Genomic DNA, 7,908 nt, shown 5'->3' with positions numbered 1-7,908 from the left:
GGGGGGGCGGGTGCGACACCGAGGGTTGCGATCCCATTGCCGGTCCCGGTCCGGTACGGGCGTGACACTGAGGGTTGCAATCCGTTGCTGGACACGAAAAAAGACAAAAAGGAAAAAAAAATTGTTGAAATGTTGATAATTATTAAAGCGTGGTGATAAGGAATGTTGATTCATTATACCATTCACTCTAGTTTTTATGTGTACATTTAAAATATCTCCACAATAAAAAGGTTTTGAAAATTAGAAATAACTATTTTAGAAAGTATGTAGCATTATGAATCAAGAACCTTAAAAACAGTCATTTTCTTTGACCTACTAATTACTTGTCTGGGAATTTAGCCCAAGGAAATAAAGCTTCGGCATAAAGATGTTCATTGTGGCATTATTTATAATCCTTTGACAGTTCAAAGAACCTAAATGTTCAACTACACAGGAATGACTAAATAAATTATGGTCTCATTTGATGAACATTATACCTCATTGAAATAATATTTACAAAGGGTTTGTAAAAACAAACCACTCATTTGCGGAGTCAGCTGCAGAAACCCTGCGGGTTCTGGAAGTCACAGAATACTACGGACTAAAAAACCCAGAGCTCCACAGGCCCAGCATTCCCCGCACTAGGAACGTTCACACACACACACTTGCATGCACATATGCACGCGTACACATGTACCCCTGCAGTTCTACCACCTCCGCCTGAGGCCAAGCTCCCATCCCTCTTGCTGCGCCATGTCCTCAGCCTTGCCAGGCTCTGTCTTTGTCCACTCATCACTCATGCCCATTCCAATCTCAGCCTAGTGGTCACCTGCTCCAGGAGGTTTTTCTCTGGCCTCCCTAGGAAAGTTGCTCTGTTCCAAGCTCGCTAGCACTTCTCACAGTTGCCGTTGTGCATTCATCTGTGTTTATTTCATTCCGACCCTCTTCTCCCACTCACTGCTGCTTGTCTGCCCCAGAGCCTTTGCACCTCTTCCCCACCTCCTGGTTCTGCACTCAAAAGCCCAAAGAACTGGCTTGAAATGGCAAACTCCTTCTAGTTGGTGGTTCCCTTGTTTATATTCCTTCAGGAAATGCTGGCCTGTTCTAACCTAGGCCGAAAGAGGTGATAGGTTCTGGCCCAGGGGATACGTTGATTTAAAATCAAAAGTTTAGGGCCGGCCCGGTGGCGCACTGCTACAGTGCGCCGCTTGGGAGCGTGGTGGCGCTCCCGCCGAGGGTTCGGATCCCACATACAGACCGGTTCCCGCTCACTGGCTGAGCGAGGTGCGGGAGCAACACCGAGGGTTGCGATCCCGTTGCCGGTCCCGGTCCGGTACGGGCGTGACACTGAGGGTTGCGATCCGTTGCCGGACACGAAAAAAAGACAAAAAGGAAAAAAAAAAAAAATCAAAAGTTTAAGCCCAAATGTTAAAAACTGGATCCTTACCCTCGAGGAGTTCTCGTGGAGGAGCAAAGATCTCAAGGAATTTGTAAGGAAGGTTCTGTCAGGGGAGTCAGGGACCTCCTTTGCATTGGAACAGGGGTCCCTCTTGTTCTGTTTCTTCCAGACCCTGGTATGTAAATTCCAGGCCTGGCAGGACTTTGTCACCCCTGTTTATAGAAGAGGTGAGGCCCAGGGACATCAAGTCTGGCACTCAAAGTCATCCAGCTTGGGGCTGAGGTGGGAGGCAAGGATCAAAGAGGCCTTGGTGTCTCTGGCCCCCACGCTGAAGCCCTCACTCCCCACAGGAAGAATGCAGGCGGCCCAGAGGAGCAGATGCAAAGCAGACCAGATGTCCCTGGGCATTCCTGACATTCCACCCCCGCTGCCCTTCTCGCTGCCCAACTCTGAAACTTCACTTCGGAAACTTCAGCTGACTTCTCTGGAGGAAAAACAAAATTGCTCTGGATTTGCCAGGGACTGTGCTGTAAGATTTAAAACTCCTGCAAGTTGAGCTGCTCAGATCCAGAGTCTGACCAGAGTCCAGAATGAGTCGATTCAACAAGATCTATGGAGAGTTCACGAAGTGGCCCTGGCTGCAAACTCAGATTTCCATAGATACTGAACCAAGTGGAAAGGGAGCTCAACTTTCTGGCTTGTGACACTAGTGTGGGATCTCCTGAAATGTACCCACCAGAAATTTCCTTGCCTCAGCAAGCAGCACGGTCAGCCTGCAGTCCTGCAGCCCATCCTGGACTCTGGTACTTCTGTCCCTGGTCTTTCAGGGCGAGGCCGTCTTACCTAAGTGTAAAGGCCTCAGCTATGCAGGTATTCTAGAGTAGAGCACCCAGGTGGTGGGAACAGCAGATGTTCCTGTTTTGAAGGAAGCCATCCTGCTGATGCTTGGGCAGTGGTCATTCTCCTTCTGGAACAATCTCTGTGGCCCATGCAGACTTCCATCCTAGCCCCTCCCTTAGAGTTTGCCACACGAAAAGAGCACTGCCACCAGAGCAGCATGCCCGGGTCAGGATGCCACTCTGCTTCTTCCTTGCTGTGCCCTCAGGCAAGGGGCTTAGCCCCTGTGAGCTGCTGTTTACTCATCTGAAACACAAAACACACAGAGAAATGATCACAGGTAACATGAGTCAAGTGCTGTGTTAAGTGCTTCACTAGGATTTGCTCATCTAATGCTCACAACACTTCTCTAAGGTGGGAACTTCCATTAGCACCCAACAGGTTTAGGTGAGGCCCTTAAATAACTTGCCCGAGATGATACAGCTAATAGGATGCAAAGCTGGGCAGTCCAGTCCGGAACTGTGCTCAGTGGGCCTCACAGTACATGCTAACATCAGCCTTGTGGGTTATGGAGAGTAAATGAAGTCAGCTATGTACAGACCTGCACATAGTAGGAAACATGTGCAGAGTTAGGTAAGTATATAAAGAGCCTGTGGACAGTAGGCACGATAAATGGTAAATGACATTGAGGATCTTTTAATTCTCAACCTGTAAACACCAGGAGGGCAGGGACCTAGCCTGCCTCATTCACCTTTAGCCCCATCACATGCACAATTCCTGGAACCTACTGGTGTTCAGTACTTACTTGGGGAGTGCTCGTACCAACAGGCACGAGGGTCTGCAAAGAGGTCCAGAGAACAGGAGCGTCTCTTCCCAGGCAGATCATGGTGGCTGGCAGACTCCAGAGCCCGACTGTCTTGAGTTCAAATCCTGCCTGTCTTTGTCACCTCCTTGCGGACTGACCTTGGGAAAAATGCTTAACCTCTCTGTGCCTTAGTTTCCTTGTGTGCAAAATGGGAATGATAATATAGTATCTACAGTACAGGATTGCTTTGAGGAAGCAAATTAACATATGTTAGAACAGTACACATGGATCAGCTGATCCCTTAGGTTTCAAAGAGAAATTCAGAGAGAGGTGTATGCAGATTTTCACAGATATTTTGCAAGCACAGATTGAGTAATCTGTTAATTAAAATAATAGCTGAAGAATTCTCATGGACTGATCATGGGCAAATGGGAGCCCTGTGTGGTGTTAAGCCACGAGGCAGGGCCGGTCTCTGCTGCCCCCTAATGGGTACATTCATTATTTTTGAAATTAACTTTCCCTTAGAAGACAATCACTTTAGAGTGATCACTTCGGAGACGGGTTCTGGCCAATCACTTTCCCATGCTGTGCTTTGGGTTTCTGGACTGTAAGGTAGAAAGAACAAACAATCTTACTTCGCTTGATAGGGGTCTTATGAAGGAGGCAAACACTCGCTGGCTGTGTGATCATGGGCAAATCTCTTCTTCCCTCTCAGCCGCAAACTGGAGCTACCAACAACTCCTGCAGGGTGGGTGTGAGGCTCACATGCCGTGGATAACGGGAAATGTGTGTAAATCTAAAGTCTAAAACATGCTGGTCTTTGTAATCATCATCATCTTCCTCCTCTGCTCCCCTGCCCCCACTGAACTTCTGCATAGCCACCTCGGCCACTCCTGTTCTTTGGGACTCTTCCTCTTTAACTTTGACAAAGAAAACCAGAGCCTGACAGTAGTTAATGCAGTAAAAACAGATTTTAATTAGGAACTATTGCAATAGGGGAAAAGAGACCATAGTACAGAAGTGAGTTCAATTCCAAATACAGCACGGACAAGTGGGAATTTATAGCCATGGAACAGGATGGGGGTCAGTGGATGGAAAATTACCAAGAGGAAACATCAGGGGAAAGGGGGATTCTGGCTAAAAAGACCTAACAGATTCTTGCTGAAGGCAGGCCAGGGTGATCAGACATCACCTGGAGGGTGGTGGAGGGTGATTACGTATTGAGGGTGATCATCTATCAAGAGTGGGGGCTTCTTGGCAAACTGACTTAACAGGATTCCTGCTAATGCTGGATGACACAAGCCCACAAGGACAAATGCTGAAGGTGAGGCCTAAGGAGCCCGGCTAGAGTTTGGCCAAGGAGAGAATCTTTGTCACCTTCCATCCTAAAGGATTCCTGCTGCAAGTCTAAGTGAAGACCTCGATCTCCGTCTAATGTAAAGGCCTCAAAACTCCAAGCCCTGGCCTCACCCAACCCGGTCGACATGGTATCTCATAGCCTCTCCACGGGAAAACATTTTGCTATCAGATTTTACAATCAAAGGTTAATTTCTATGTTCAATAAACAGCACACACATTGCAAAGCACTGATGATGACAGAGATCCCTGTATTAGTCTGTTTCTGTTGCTTATAACAAAATACATGGAACTGGGTGATTTATAAGAAAATGAAATTTATTGCTTAATTTTGGAGGCTGGGAAGTCCAAAGTCCAGGGAACACATCTGGTGAAGGCTTTCTTTGGTGGTGACTTGAGTGATGGCAGGGTATCACATTGCCAAAAAGACAGAGCAGAGAGAGCAGAGAAAGGGCAGAGAGAGTGACAGTCTCTCCTCTCCTTTTAAAGCCCTCAGAACCACGCCCTTGACCACCATTTTTAATGCACTCACTAAAGCAGGGTCCTACAATCCAATCACATCTTCAAGGCTCCACCTTTCAATTACCATAATAGGATTTCCCACCCTCTTAACAGTCACAATGGGGACCAAGCTTCTAAAACATAAAACTTGGAGGACACAATTCAAGCTTCAGTGAATTTTGGGTGGACATAATCCAATCCACTACAACCCCTTCTTGAAAACTTTGGTTAGGATCCTCTGAGCCTTCTTCTCAACAAGGCTTTGACCTTGGCCTGATGAGCCCAGTTTTAGCAACAATCTTAAGCAGGTTAATAAGAATCTCCCTACCCTTGATATCCAATCAAATTCCTTTTACTAATTTTGCATCCACTGACCCCCTCACTCTGTTCTTTGGCTATAAATTCCCAACTGTCTGCTATATTCAGAATTAAATTTCTTTCCCTCATTACAATAGAAGAAATAGTCTTGAATAAAGTTTTACTTGCCATTTTTAACAAGTGTCCAGTGCAAAATTTTTCTTTAACAAAGACCAAGATTAAGAGGCAAAAGATAAGAATAAATAATTTTCACAGGAGGAACTGATCTTTAGTAAGCATAGAGAACATGAAACGTCACTAATAAAGGCATGCAAATTAAATTAACATTTTATACCTGTTGAACTATGCCTGGCATGTAGGTGACCAATAAATTTTTTAGATTTACAGTGTAATGCCTACTCAGCCACTTTACCCTCTACCTATGTAATAACAAATGCATTAAAATAATGCCAGTTATGGTCAGTGTTTGGTAGAATTGATGGGTCTGCTCATATATTGCTGGATACAGTGCAAATTGATACAATCCTTTTGGAAATAAAATGGCAACGTATATTAAGAACACATCCTTTCTTCCAGTAGTCTTGACAGACCCTAAAAAACTAATTTTAAGTGAGGAAAAAACCCTGCTGTTATTGATAATTGCGAGTAACTAAAAAGAACTCAAATATTCAACAGTGTAGAAAGAGAGAGCACAGGGCTTGGGAATTTACTTATGTGCTTCGTTTCATCCCCTCTTATACATGGATAAACAGAGAACAGGAAAAGTTAGAGTGGAAGGATCAGACCGACTGCAGAAACCTCTTCAAGCCAGTCCTACTGAAAAGTTTTTTATAAGGATCCAAAGCTCTCAGAATCCAAGGACACCCTGAATAACCAAGGCCTGGGAGGCCAGAAACCCAGGGTAAGTCTAGAAACTTCACCAAAAGTTCCCGAACCTTCACTCCAGCTGCTTCACTATCATCGATAACTCAAATGTCAAATCATCAAGTCTACGGCTGACAGAGGATCTGACTGGCCAACCTGGTGTATGGTGCCTCTGGATCAGGTGCCCACCTGTGGTCCAAAAGACCATGGCCATTCAGGGAGGGTGGGCGGAAGAGTGGGGGTGGGTCACTCATGCAAACAGGGCAGCCAGAGCCTTGAGAGGGAGCAGCTGCTCCTAGAAAGGGATAGCGAGATAGAGGACAGAGGTTAGACTCACGCACTGGTAAGTAACAGAGCCATGCCTGGAACCATGGCCTAGCCCTTCTTTCTCTACCACCTCAGTCTGTGAAGTAAAAGGATGGGAATATTACACAGCTACTAAAATGTTGACTGTAATGACCACTCAGAAACGTGGAATGTCATTACCTCACAATGCTAAGTGGAAAAAGCTGAAAACAAAATTCTGTTTCTGCTGTGATGACAGCTATGTGGGTATAACACTCAGAGACAACGGTCCGAAAGGAAACTTGGTCAAATGAAAACAGCTTGCCACACACAGCCCTGCCAGAGCCCCTCTCCCTTTCCTGTTCCGTCATAGGAAAGCTGAGAGAAAGCAGTATTCAGCCCTTAAGTTGCAGCTCCCAGGCAAGCACAGATGCTCAGATGGGAGGAAAGGGAATCAGGGAGAATCCACCTAAAATGCTTGTGTAGAACAAGATCTGGAGAAGGCTGTGTCTACTAAGCATTAACAGGAGAGGGAAAAAAAACAGAGGTGGCATCTATCCACACATTTTGGAATTAGAAAACAATAACAAAAAAATATGGCATACAAAGATAAATATTTTATTCTGGGAAAAAATATTACCCAAGGTGGAGATTCTCCATTTGGACTTTTTCTGAATTATAGAACTTAAAAATGAATTTTAATAAAAGCAGCTCAGGGCCGGCCTGGTGGCGCACTGGAGAGTGCGCCGCTTGGGAGTGTGGCGGCGCTCCCNACACCGAGGGTTGCGATCCCGTTACCGGTCAGTAAAAAAAGACAAAAAGGAAAAAATAAAATAAAATAAAATAAAAGCAGCTCAAAGATGAGATAAAAACTGAATGAGATTAAAAAAAAATCACTCATTTCAGAGCTAAGAAAAAAATTGGGTTCTGGTCAAGATGGCACAATAGATGGTCCCCAGTGTTACTCTCTCCCACAAATCAACCAATTTACAATTATTAAAAAGCAACAACAGCCAAGCTGGGGCCGCTAGAGCTCAGGAGAAGAGGAGGAGAGACCTACAGAGTTCCTGAAGGCAGGAGAGGCCACAGTGAGAGAAAGAAAGGACTGCTCACATCATTTCAAGTCCTGGTGCTACAAGGCCAGAGCTGGTGAGCACACAGAGCAGGAGCTGGCAAAAGCCACAGCTGAGCCCTTCATATAAAATTACTTGGAGATGGCAGGGGAGAAGAGGGCCTTGGTGGACCCCAGGCCAACAAGACCACCAACAGGGTTCCTGTGGACTCACATAGGAGTGAGGTGCCACAGACAACTGAAAAAAGGAGCCGCTCAGAGGCTGGTGAGTCATGGCAAGGGACTGGAGCATGGCCTGTCCCATGAGAAATGTTTGAAGTGCGGGCAGTGGGGGAGATGGGCCCACCGGAGGAACACTGGGGCACAGCATGGACAGCTGATCTGCCCTCCACTCAGCACAGGACCACTCAGTGGAGACTGGTCAGGAATATAGAACTGCAGGGAGTGTATTTTGCTGAAAAGACTTAGGCCCAGACCAGAGTTTCCACACAA

The sequence above is a fragment of the Galeopterus variegatus genome, unplaced genomic scaffold (assembly GCF_000696425.1).
Source record: "Galeopterus variegatus unplaced genomic scaffold, G_variegatus-3.0.2 Scaffold4461, whole genome shotgun sequence".
In the NCBI taxonomy this organism is placed as follows: Eukaryota; Metazoa; Chordata; class Mammalia; order Dermoptera; family Cynocephalidae; genus Galeopterus; species Galeopterus variegatus.
The sequence above is the reverse complement of the archived record's forward strand: the minus strand, read 5'-3'. Positions refer to the sequence as shown.